At 38.3% G+C, this 13,804-nt stretch overlaps 1 protein-coding gene across 5 annotated transcripts in view; it reads left to right on the forward strand.

Annotated features, from left to right (window-relative positions):
- The window catches only part of gse1b (Gse1 coiled-coil protein b), a 745,433-nt gene that overhangs the window by 640,082 nt on the left and 91,547 nt on the right, over positions 1–13,804 (forward strand). Inside the window, exon 1 of one of the 5 annotated variants that reach the window (XM_028809831.2) lies at positions 12,722–12,870. The exons of the other annotated variants lie outside the window; for them this stretch is intronic. The gene's annotated coding sequence lies outside the window, so the exon portion shown is untranslated. Of the gene's footprint in view, positions 1–12,721; positions 12,871–13,804 lie in introns of those variants that run through there. 5 annotated transcript variants of the gene reach the window in all.

The following is a 13,804-nucleotide window of genomic DNA, read 5'->3' on the forward strand; positions in this document are numbered from 1 at the left end:
TTTAACTGCGAACTTTCAACAAAACCAGGCCCTCTGTGCATAAATATACAGTTGTTGTAAGTTTAACGTAGCTGAAAATAGTTTTCAGCTAGTCTGAACCTGGCTGCTACCACAGAAGCATCACAATCTTTATCACTGTTGCCCCAAATACATACATATAACTCTAACCACAACTGCCACAGAGAAATGTGATGATGTATACACACATCAGCCCAACCATTTTATGAATCCGTTTTATCTATTACAAGTTCAAAGAGTGCCAGAGCCAGCAGCATCAGGTGCAAGACAGAGACCAACACTGAAGAGAAATGTTAGTCATTTTCAGCCCACACTCATTCACACATCCAAAATGGGGTGATCTTCCATTTACCAATTAACTAATCTTTAGGATCTGGTAGGAGGCAGGAGCAATATTATTTGCAACACTTTCCTTACAAATGTTATTAGATGTTAAAATATCATTGCTCAAGATAACTTCATTAAATTTTAATCACTTGTTTGAACTATTTACCCATCCATTTTCTGAACCTGATTTTTTCATTACAGCATTATATGAAGTTAACTATTATTCTGCTATACTTGGTTAAAGGAAGTAGCCTAAACTAGATGCCAAACCATCAGTGAGCACACTGAATTATACAGTACATTGAAGATTTTTAGGCCAGATAAACTGCACCATCTCCATGATATGGGAGGATATAAAGAAAAAAAGATGGGATGTGGAGAACATGCATGAAAACTCCGCACAGACCAACCCTGGGGGATCAAATCCATTTCCCTGAAAATGCAAAGATCTGACCATGATGGCTTTTTTATGTGTATGTTAATGGGGAAAAAAAAAAAGATCACCCATGATAATTCATATTGATAATGATTTGTAGACTTACAGGTAGCAGCAGGAGTCAAACAGCTAGGTCCCATTTTTAATAGGCTGTTAATTAATATTAAATAGAATTATTAATGGTTGTCTGCAAATGCATGTGAGGTTGTCAAATAGCCACTAAGGATTGAATTAGGTGCATCTTCATCAAAAAGAATCAGGCATGAATAATAATAAAGCAGAAATAAGGATAATTTGTAGGTAGCCTTAAATGGGCACAAATGGCCTAGCAAAGACTACTGGATTTATATCATTGAGACCCCAGTGTTTTCTGGGATATGAGGTTGGTGTATAGCTTTCTAAATATATTGCAAAGAATTGTAATGCACCCCTTTATCTTGTAAGTAGTCTTGGGTAAAGCCATATGCTAAAAATACAATAATAAATATATTATAATTTAACAGGGTTTGCCTGATCCTTAAATCTATAATAAAACCCTTCAGTGTAAGTAAATGCAAAGTTCTTTATGCACGTACCAACAATATATTTTATATATATTTTATAATATGGGATTATATAGATAGAGAAGGGGCGGCACGGTGGCGCAGTGGGTAGCGCTGCTGCCTCGCAGTTGGGAGATCTGGGGACCTGGGTTCGCTTCCCAGGTCCGCCCTGCGTGGAGTTTGCATGTTCTCTCCGTGTCTGCGTGGGTTTCCTCCGGGCGCTCCGGTTTCCTCCCACAGTCCAAAGACATGCAGGTTAGGTGGATTGGCGATTCTAAATTGGCCCTAGTGTGTGCTTGGTGTGTGGGTGTGTTTGTGTGTGTCCTGCGGTGGGTTGGCACCCTGCCCGGGATTGGTTCCCTGCCTTGTGCCCTGTGTTGGCTGGGATTGGCTCCAGCAGACCCCCGTGACCCTGTGTTCGGATTCAGCGGGTTGGACAATGGATGGATGGATAGATAGAGAAGACACTATGTAATAAATTGAATACTAAGTATATGTTGGTAAAATATTCTCATCATTGTTTCAGAAGCAATTAAAATGCCAATGACCTGTTAGGCTACCTCCTAATAATGACAAATCAATAAATGTTCTGGATGTCTACAGAGCACCTGTGAGAATACATGGAAAGTATTTTCTGCAGTTCTCATCACCACTTCACAAAAACAGCTGCACAAGTAGCTGTGGATAAGAATATCAGTCAGGTGCCATCCTGGACCAAGAACTGACTGACTAAGGGCTAGTAAAGCCTCAAGTCTTGAATAGAGAAAACTCCAGAGATTTAATCTATGTTTGAAAACTTAAAAAAAAATAAAAATAAACTTTGACAAAGTTAATTCCGCAGCTTACAGCTAATTACTCAAACATGCATTTTCTCCAGTTTACGAAGAAATTAGGGCACAGTGCTTCACAGGAGCTATGGGACAATAACACTAACAAGTATGGCACTGTACCACCCAATGTGTATGTCTTATGTCTTTGGTAAGTCTCATCTGCTTTGAAGGAAGCTGCACCTACCCATTTTCATGCCTGCTTTTCCAAGAGTCAGAATGTGTCGTGGCAGTTACAGGAACAAGTCATGCCAATGGTTTAATGCAACTGATATGTCAATAAGTCTAAAACTAGGCATCACTGTATAGTTTAGCAAACACATAACAATGTATCTGAATGCTGTCCCCAAAATCTAACTAGGGAAAAGCCATATAGAAAAGTAGATAATGTAAACATATATTAGTGCACCATACGTTGAGAAGTAGCACTTATGCAGGTCAGCAACACAGAGAAAACCCATACTGCACTGGGACACTCTCAACTTCATCTTCTTGCCCTGTCGTATAACTTTTCCAACAGACAGGAGACAAACTATTTTTATAACATGTAGTCACACTCAGTAGCTCTCATTCACCAAGCCAATTTAACTTTTTCTCTTTTATTTTCTAGTAGGAAGTCTCAATTAAGGGACAGAGGGGTATCACAATCCCCAGGTGTTCACTTAAGACTTTTTTGTTCTGTTTCCATTTAAGTATAGGTCCTTTTAATGTGTTCTTTGCTGTTTTATGAAGAAAAAAAAAAGAATTTAAATAATTCGAACAGCTTAGTATACTAATAGCACATTACATTCTGGCCTGCCTCCCATCCTGCAGTGTGATATGTTGAAGGCATCTTGTGTTTCACTTTTCTTTCTTCACAGCTGTAGCCCTCTGCAATCAGTTAACAGCCGTTTTGCATACATTTTGAATTCTAATTGCTCTTCTTTACACAGCCATAATTTAATAACATTCCCCATGGCTAGACACAGCCAAGCCTCTAGCGTGCCCATGTATTCAGGCACTCTGCTTTTTGCTTTTCACGTATCTTGCCATTAGCGTGCCAGTTAGTGTCACTAGTAGCACTCAAAAGCACCCTAGCTGTGTTGCCCTCCTTTGGCATGGAAGGTCATTGGGAGTTGAGAGTGAGTGCATAGGAGGGGGTTAGGGGTAAACATTCTTCTGGATGGAGGCACTCGCTCACTCTCTCTCTCTCTCTGCTTTTTTTTTATCATGTCCACCCTTCAAAACTAGCTGAAAGGTTCAATGCTCATTGCTTATAAAATAAAGAGAGGCCCTGAACTCAATGCTTTCAGTGTTGAAGGGATTTCAATAAGAAGGTGAAGGAGGCATTCTTTTCACAGAAGAAAATAAGAGAAAGCGAGAGACTGCACATGCATTTTATGGCTTGGCTTCCTTTCTTTATTCCCATTCACCAATGTGCTGGCTGCACAGAAAAGAAAAAGGCAATTAGAATTCAAAATGTATGCAAAACAGCTGTTAACTGATTGTGAAGGGGGTACAGCTGTACAAGAGCTTATGGAGAGAGAGACAAGAACCCCTACAGAAAAGGAAGGGGTAAAGGGTTAGAGCAGGTTAAGAAGCAGAAAGTGTTGTTATCAACTCAATGGGATCACAGCTAGAACTGCTGGATATTTATTTATTTCATTATTTGTTGTCCACTAGGTGCATTCGAAAGGGGGTGTGCTGTCTGGCAAATGAGTGTCCTTTTTATTTTAAACACAACTGCATTAAACCATTTTCATTTAAGCACAAATTAAGATGGTAATATAGCATAGGAAAATAATTGCTTAGAATGAATATACTTTAACTTACATAGGAGAATAAATTAATGTAATGCAGATGTACAATTGGTGGAAACAGACATTTCTCTGCATATAAGAAATAGAAAAGAAACTTTGAAAAGTTACCTGCAATTAGTGTACAGTACATACATGTCAAGGAGGCTGAGTAAAGTCAAAAATGTTGGGGGCTACAGAAAGTGCAAGGACTACACGTTTTACCAGTTACATTGTACTTTGCTTTTCTGCTAACATTATTGAATGAGTTTTAAACTGTCAACACATTCAGTTTTTATTACTACCCAACAATGGAGCATTTATCTAATACTAAATTTGTATTTTCTGATTAATAATATCTGAAATCATGTATTTTTGATCTACATTTCCTCTAATTCCTTGGTGATACTAATTAAAATCCTCCATGGTAAAAAGGCAAGTTTGACAATAGACGACAATAAAATCTGGAAATACCTGTATGTTCCATAACATGATAAAGTTTGCTATTTTAAACTAGGTTAACCTGTCTAGCTGGAATGTAATAGTAATCTGCATATTGTTTGTCACATGCATCCAACCATTTTCTAAACTTTTCTTGTTTCACTATAGAATAGTACAGAGTCGAATCCTATCTTGGAAAATCAGGTGTAAAACAGTAACCTACAATGGATAAGGCGTCAATCCATCACAGAACCCACCTGCAGCAAGCTCATTTAGGGTTACCAGTAAATATATTCATTATCATGTCTTTGGAATTTGAGTAGAAAACACACTTGACGTATTCAGAAAATTTCAAAACAGAACACATGAGTATAGTAAATGGGAATAAATGGAATTTTGAAAAATGAATGGGGAAATAAGTCATGACACACTTGTAGAAAAGTGCCTTAGTTGTTCTTCATATTTCCTAGGTTGTTAGCTGTGTATCTGATTTAGTTAAGGAGGATCACCCAGTGGAATGCAGATACTGCCTCTTAAAAAAATTGAGGTTTTCAAGAAAGAGAAATACTGATTTTCACATATAAACTTCACAAATCTTAAGAAATGAGACATGCTAACAAATAAACACACCGACAGACCATTGCGTTTAAGATCTGTACAGCAGGATGGCTCACAGTACTTTAAAACCAAGTACCTTTAATTGAACTCTGCTGTAATGCACAATAGAGTGAAGAAAAAAAGAAACTGCATTTGAGTTAAAACCTGAACAGAATGGGACATAATTTCACAGAATGTTTTAAATGGTTCCAATTTAAACGCTCAAACGTCCTAACCTACAATCCATTCATTTTGTTAACCTAGTTTTTCCTTATAGGTTTGCATGAACTATCACTGCAGTACTGGATACCAGACAGGAACCAACCCTGGATGGGATGCCACTCTAAATCAGATAATTGCTTATACATGCATCCATATAGAACTAATGTAGAACTGCCCGTCAATCTTTGACATAAATCTTCTGAGTGTGATAGGAAACCAAAGTTCACAGAAAAGACACCTCAAACACACAGGGAGAATTCTGTAAACTTTACATATACAATGAATGAAAGGAATTTAAATTAAATTCATACAGCTGTGAGGAAGCAGTGCTAAACACTACACCAAAGTGTCAAACACCGTTAACACTACAACGAAAAAAAACAAAATATACAGAGGATTATGACAGCCAAGCTTGCACTAAATAATACAAAATTAATAAATGGAAAAATAAAACAGAAGTGCATACAGGTAAAAAAATGACTACTGTAAAATGTTGACTCTGTCATCCCTGGATGGATTTTAGACATAATCAATGTTTAAGACCACCCTTTAAATTGTAGCCCTAATTGATTTATTATAGTTCTACAGTACAACTCTTACCTTGCACTTATTTGAAAGCAATAATAAATCTTTTCTACATACATACATCTATCACCAATTCTCTTGGTAATTGCAATACCCACCTCAGCAAGCTTACTTATAAATAAGGACCTCCCATATTTTACAAACAGAGGCAGCTATTAGAGCTCCTTTGTCAAGGTATATAAAATACAGTAAATAAATATGTAAAAGAGACTGAGCAGGATGAAGGAGGAGAAGAAAAATCTTTAAAATTATAAATCCTGTATTTTCCATCTGTGTAGATTTTTATTTTACTTTTCATCATTTACGACAAGAAGAACAATAATGATGATTCACTTAGCAGCAGCAAGAATCTATGTTTGCAGTTAATAGCCCTACAGCAGGGAAGCTGGGCCATTAACAATGACAGCTAACGTCAGTATATCTTTCAAAATATGTTATTTGGGAGCCATAGGAGTGTATTTATTAAATACACCAGAAATAAATTGTAAAATTTATTGTTGCACTTGAAGGTGTTCGTCAGCAGAGTAATCTATTAATATGTATGTTTTAATGTACAGTTTTAAAAAATGATGATATGAGTAATGTTTTTGTTACGGGATTTGCTGTTTCTGGGAAATATCATGAGAAACACTATGGGGCAACAGCTAATATTTTTGCTGCAGAGTGCCGGGTCTCCAGTTTACTTCCCACTTGTTATACTTTCTGTGTAAGATTTGTAAGTTCTCCCTAAAGTTTTTCTTACACAAGCCAATGACTTGCTTTCAGATTAATCTTCTAAAATACCTAATTGTGGTTATGACCATACCTAAGAGTTCTGAAGTGGACAGACAACATGTACAGTACATGTTAATTTCTACATCCTGCACACAGCTGTCTTGTGATGATTGTATACTGGAAGATGTGAGTTCAAAAAGCTGATGGAAAGATGGACTTACTATAATATTTGAAATCCCCCTTCCACAGTAAATTAAGCTATATATTTTTATACATGGCAGATACTTTTGTCAACTACCATCAACAAGATCCAAATTTGATATAAAAGTGGGGTGTGTCTATGGAGTTTTTATTTCTTTCCTTGAGTGTGGAATTCCTTAAGGAATACTGCTTTCCTTCTACAGCTGAAAAATATATATTTTTATTTTGATCAATAGCTCTAGTCATGTGAATCTATGGATATATGAGTACAATGTGCAGTGGCCTACCATCAAACCCAGGAATAGATCCTGCCTCCTGACCAGAAAAAAGTGAATTTAGAAAACTGCTTGATATGTAATTTAACTTTAGAGATTGTAATTCATATAGTAAGGCTGTAAATGGTACCTGTTTTTGCACCCTCTTAAATCTCACATATAGGTGGCATAATTGAGTAATGATTTAAATCCTGGCCTGGCCACTCTATGTGTGGGTTTTACGTGTTCTATCTGTTTCTGTATTCTCCCAAGAAATCTTGTTTTTCTTCCTCATTATAAATTTGTGCTAATCAGGTAGCAGATGACTGCAATTTGTCCCAAGTATAAATATGCTTGGGAAAGGGCTGGGACAGGTTGAGAGGCTTAGAAAATAGATGGACAGCTACTTCATATATATTTTAAAAATGAGGAAATTCAAAGAGACATAATACATTTTCATTTTTAAAATAAAAAATTCAGAATGCAAATAAACATGTACAAATGTATCTAATGTGTTTTGTTTCTGCAATAGCTGATGTTTTTACTACCTCTTAACTTTTATCTTCCAACGCATGACTTTTAATTAGTAATTTGTTTTCTTCATTTGTGATTGGCTAAGATGCTTAACAGATTCTGATTATGAATAATTACAATTATGATTTTCAATCAAAATCTATATTACATAGCAGCATTAACAGCATGTGCCATCACAAGGCAATTCACAAGACAACATGATGCTGCAGTATATATAGCATATACAGTATATAACTTTCTTACTTCCATGTGCTAAGTAGTTTGCACTGGTTACCAAAAACTTTACAGGCATAGGATTGATCCCTAGCTTAGTGACTGTCTTAATGGAATTTACCATTTCTCCTCATTATATGCACTGGTTTACCCCCACATGAAGAGCAGACTGAGGGGAGACTGACTGACTGTGGGTATAAACATGAATATACCATGGGATAAACAAGCATGCCATCTATGGCTTCTGTCTGCCTATGTTTTGGTGCTGCTTTGAAAGATATCAGCTCCCAATAATTCTGAAATGGAGAGAGTAGTTACCAAAAGTGGATGTAAGGCACTCTAAATGCAGTACCAAATGTTTGAGTAGTTTATAATAAACAGTAAACTAATGTGCTACTAAAACGGAATACAACAACATATACATGTGGTCAATTTTATTAATAGAGCTAGTGAACAGAAATACACTTGAGAAGATGTACAGCAGTTCTTTACAGACAGACATTCTGTACCTGGTACGAGATTATGTTAAATTACCAGCAATTACTGTAATATGGGAATTGTTACCAAAACAAAAGTCACACATGCAGGATATCAATGTTGCATTTCAAATACTGTATATTCTGGCCACTGATACATCCACCTAGCATCTTTCCCAGCAGTGTGGATACCAGCAAAGAGTAAACAAATCATTCAGCCTCAGTGAAAGCCACATACAGCAATTAAAACATCACAATCTGTGCTCCCTGCTTAACACAAAAAAGGTCTAATTTGCTTTCAGCTTACAAAGCAGCCACTGACAAGGTTCACAACCTGTCATCAATCTTGTTTCCCTAGTAAATTTCTTTTAAACAAGCCTTTTGGTTAGTTGCTGGCCTCTAGTGGTTCTAAAAGACATTTCAGAGTTTGCTTTTTCACTAGGGATCACTACACTTACTAACCTATTTAGTCTTTTGTACCTACCTATTATGACTAATCCTGACACAAACTGTACCTGGTGCAGGCCAATCCAAATAATTGTTTTATTTTAAAACTCTGCAGCATCCATTTGGATTTTAACCCTAACTTAAGGATATTTATTTTTTTATTAATAAAAGTTTGTATTTAGTAGATATTTTTATCTTCTTTCATTCTTTTAATTTTCTAAAAATGCATACATATAACATCTATCTATTACAACATACAATATAATTATATATAACAGTTTGTTCTCATATTGAAGTAGGAGCTTTAGAGCATTTTTCTGAAGAATTTTTAGGATTAAATCACAGAATGAATACAATTGAAGTACATATCTCTGGGTATTTATACATCATTTGCTATTTCTAAAAAATACATATTTATATATTTTAATTGATTTTACAGAAGCAGGGAGAGACTAGCACCAAAACAGGTGCCTTTCTCTATTTGAAAAGTTGGTTGTTGAAAGTGTCATGAGTGCTTAAAGTTGCATGTTGAAAAGAACTGAAGTAACAACCAGGTGGATCTTTAGCCTCTTGCAAACTACTAAGACCTTTGCATTTTAAGTAGATAAAACCTATGCAGTGTTTTCCACTTTATATTGTGAGCTAGAGTGTTGCTTTTCACATACTTTCATCTTTATATACTCATACATTTGTATACAGACGATACTATAAAAATATTCACTTATTTTTTTTTTATGAACCCCTTTTATTTATTTACAAGGCTGACAAAAGACACAGCCTATCCTTAAACTGAACCAGTTTTGCCTTGAAAATTAAACACAATGAAAACACATAGGGAAAACAGACAAAATCCATGTAGACAGTAACTTATTTTGACAAAACTGATCTCATGTCCCTGGAGCTCTGGCATAATGGTATTAATCACTGCCCCAATTTTCTGCTTTAATATAACACTGCATTTGTCAAATAGGAGGTAAAATAAAAGGTGTGTAATCTGACACTTGAAGGAGCTGAGGTCAGGTATAAGGAATGAAAAGCTTACCTGTTGCCAAAGAAGGGATGGTACATTAGGCCACACAAGAGGTGTTGATGGTAAAAAATAATAAAGTAAAATCAGACCAAGAACTGCTTCATATAAAAGTAATTTACTAGTCTAGTGTGTATGTTTATGATTTACACATTTGTCTATGATCTTATACAATCTTATGTACTTATATTCCACATACAGCACATTTTGCACATTTCTGGGCATGGTTGAATTTGCATCTGGGAAACAATGCAACTCATAACCTTATGCCTAGTGTATTACATTAAACCTTCCTGAATCTGCTTTTAATTTAACCATCAGAAGGAGAGAATCTACATGATATAGACATGATTGATTACATGTATCAGAGTAACAGCATATCCTCTTCAGAGTAAAGTTTTAGATTTTAGTTTGTTCTTTTTAAACTTTTAGAAGCGACATACTTTTTCTACTTCAGTATAAAGTTGCTATTACATCCTGAAATATAACAGAGAGGCAAATCTGACAATACCCTAACAGCGGTGGCAAGTTTGTGGCATTCCATGATGTAGATGTGCAGCTTTAGAGGCAGCTTCAGGGTAACCTAGAAAAACAATGCCTGCCAAAGTCGCATATGAATTCCATCCTGTGTGGCAACAGTGAACGGTCTTTTTAAGTATAGCCACCCACCTAAAAGAGCCATGTAAAGAGCAAAGAATCCATTTGCTGCTCAGCACCGGTGCTATAGTACATTACACTTTAAGTACTGAGCAGGTCAAGGTTTCATCCTATTTTAACCTAAAAGAATCCCCAAAATGTAACATAACACCCTTAAGCCCTTACCCCTTTTATCTCTGCAGGCTCATAGAGTGCTATAAGTGTGCGTATAATATTTGAGTTAATTCCGATTTTATGTTAAAAAGCATTTAAAAAATAAACACAGTACACTTTACATCAGAGGCGTGACCACGGGGGGGCTGGGGGGGGGGCACTGCTCCCCCAGAAACAAGCCGTGCCCACCCTGCAAAATGCTCTGTCTGTCCAATGAAAACTCTGGTGAAGAATAACATTTGATTTTCAAAACTGAGTTGCTTTCCAATCGGCCCGTTTGAATTTGGCAGCGTATCCGTCAGTGCCTCCTCCAATAGACAGGCACCGTGCTGCTCACAGTTCACTTCGCCACACATCTTGCAGCACGTTTTGATCCTGTTGACCGCATTCTTTAATTAAAACAGCGTATATGTTCCATTCTTCTTTTATTTTCTGGTTGGTAACACCAAAGACTATGCATAGGTGGCTTATTAAAAAGCAGACATCTTCAACCTCTGTCCCTCCGCAAGCTGCTGGCTCCATGGTTGAGCCCAGCACCACTATCAACACGGAGCACAGCGCACCCATGTCGGGAACTGAAACTCCAAAAGATGTAGATAAGCCTACACAATCCTCCAGCTCTGCGCCCGTGTTGGGTACTCCAAACCTCTGCCTTCAACAAAATATACAGTCCGGTCTGCCTGACTTAAATATGGATAGCCCATCCCAGCCCATTTTAATTAATTATCCCAAGCACGCAATCGGAAAGACACTCAGATGTTTTAGTGCAAGCTGGTATCAGTCTCGACCATGGCTTGAGTATTCTGTTGTCTGTGATGGCAGCTTTTGCTTTGCCTGCTGCAAATTTAGTGTTTCCAATTCGGACCGCGAGGACATATTCACCAAACACGACTACACTAATTGGAAAAGAGCTCTAGAAAAAGACGGTGGCGGCTTCCACAAACACGCGTCTAGTATCCCGCACGTCAGAGCCATGTCTGCATCACAGCACTTATCATTGGTGTGTCTTCAGCTGCATACGAAAGCTCTGTCTCTACTTTGAACCGCATTCTCACTCCAATCCGCCAAACACTGCTGCATTCAAGGAAGAGAAATTTAGTCATTCTGGCACATGAGAAAAACATCACAGAAAATCTAGACATGAATGAATTTATTTCAGAATTTGCCAAGAGTAACTGCAGACTGGTCCTGTAGATAATATCCAGGTTAAACACTGGAAACTGATGTCCTATAGCCTCCCATGACTACAATAAGCCACGTTTCTGTTCTTGCTCTCATATGTTGTATACATTTGACTTTATTGATATTTACCTGTAGATGTAGTTCTATATTTGTTCACAAAAAATAATAATACAAGTTCCATTGCCTCTGTTAATTTTATTGAACAATAGGTTATGATTTATGCCACAATTTTTGCTTTTATATGTTATATAAAACTATGTTGTTGTTATTATTTGACCCCCCTACACAAATGGGGATGGATGGATGGATGGTTATTTTTTGCCCCCCCCCCCCCAGACAATCCAAATGCCCACCCACACATGACGTTCTGGTCACACCTCTGCTTTACATATATTTACTTTAATATGCTTTTTTACCCAGAATGCTACTCAGATTCTAACAAAAATAAAAAGCAGCACAGAGACTATCAGAAAGAGAAGAGATTGCTCAGAAAATTTGTAATATTATATAGCACGTAGCAGTGGAAGATAGTGTGATCAAACCTGAGATTACTTTTCGCATCTTTCTTGTATGATGGCATTCCTTTGGGCAACCAGTGTTTCTCAGATGATTCCCCAGAAGCTTGTAGATGGGCTTCTTGATATTTAAAATGCCTGCTTGTTTATGTATAATCTGCCATTACTCAAATATGCCCCGTAACACCTTTCTTTCAGTTCATTGGCTGTCCTTGTTTCCTGGATGACGATGTTACACTTTTTGTGCTCGTTGTGGCGCGACTCGGTGTTCAAGATGCCATACTAATACAACAACTTACACAGTGTCAGTTAAGAAGGGTATTCGTTATACTACGTATTCCTTCATGGCAAAAGATTTATATTCCTTTTTTTTCTTAGCACTGACCCGGCAAAGATTTGTAGTCGCCGCGCTCTGAATAAAGCGAGCAGACTGCCTGACGCGTGCGACCCCCGAGCTCTGCGCTCTGCGTGCGTGCGCATGTCGAGTCACGGCCTGTAATTCTTACTCGCGTCAAGCCGTTGGCTGGAAGGCGTGTCCCGCAGAGCAGGTGCTGCTTGACCCCGCCCTTATCGCCTTCCCCGTCGACCTAGCCCCGCCCACAAGCAGGGCATCCACAGCCAAGTGTGCTCCGACCCCGCAGCATCTACTAACAACAAAGTCCGTCGGAGAGGCAATGGATATTACTGCCTGCTGGGCTGGAAACTAAATTTTCACTACAAATTTGAGGTAATACGTCCCGCTGTTTTTGTGTATATGTGTCCGCTCGAGTTGTGTATTTTGTTTTGGGGGGGGGGGGGATGAAGAGCAACGCACATTTCAAGCGGAGAGGGTAACTTAAAGGAGGAGGTGAAGCGACAAGATCAGTCGTGTGGCTCTTGCTTTTTTACGCCTCGCTTGCCTCGTTTAATAGGCGAGGGGAACTCCGGGGTGGAGGTTTCAGTTGCGAAAATATTTAATTACTGTAGTTAATTGATTAGTTTTTACACGGCGATGCCGACCAAGTGACAGAACGAGTGCTAATAGTCTTGAGAGTGTATGTAACAGTTTCAGATCGCACGTCTTTTCGTTTCAGATGTAGATAAAAAAATGAATTGATCAGCCTTATTCTGCCAGGGTGTTTGCTGAAATGGCTGTGCTTTGAAGCCGGCGTTCCGCTGATCCACAAAAGGGGAGGGCATGGGTTACCGGAGCCATGCAAGTGTCATAACCGAGTCAACCCCAGGGGGCAGAAAGCCGTAGATCCGTCACGACACCCTGAACCGCCTAGTCTCTCCGCAATGCCTGCTCGCCTCAACGAGTTTGTCCTGAAATGCAAATCATTAAAAGGAGGGGGGCAGTAGGAGGAGGAGGAGGGGAGACTCTTTAATCGTTTGGCAGACAGTATGACGGCGGCGTATATCCGCATTGTGAGGCGTTTCATTTCCAGTTTGCTTTGGCAGTTGCCTTACAAGTTACAGCACTTGGATGCGTGCCCAGCATTTATTTCTTTCTATCGCAAGCTGATTGCAAAAATGTTTGACCGCTGATGTGAAGATACTGAGGGAGACACACTTTTCGTACAACCCCAGATAGATTGTGTTTATTTTTGTGCCCTTTGTAGTCGCTTGGGGGGGGGGGGGGTGTTTGTCAAAGTGGCCCTTTCTTTCATGCTGCCGACGCC

This window comes from Erpetoichthys calabaricus, chromosome 9 (assembly GCF_900747795.2).
Source record: "Erpetoichthys calabaricus chromosome 9, fErpCal1.3, whole genome shotgun sequence".
In the NCBI taxonomy this organism is placed as follows: Eukaryota; Metazoa; Chordata; class Cladistia; order Polypteriformes; family Polypteridae; genus Erpetoichthys; species Erpetoichthys calabaricus.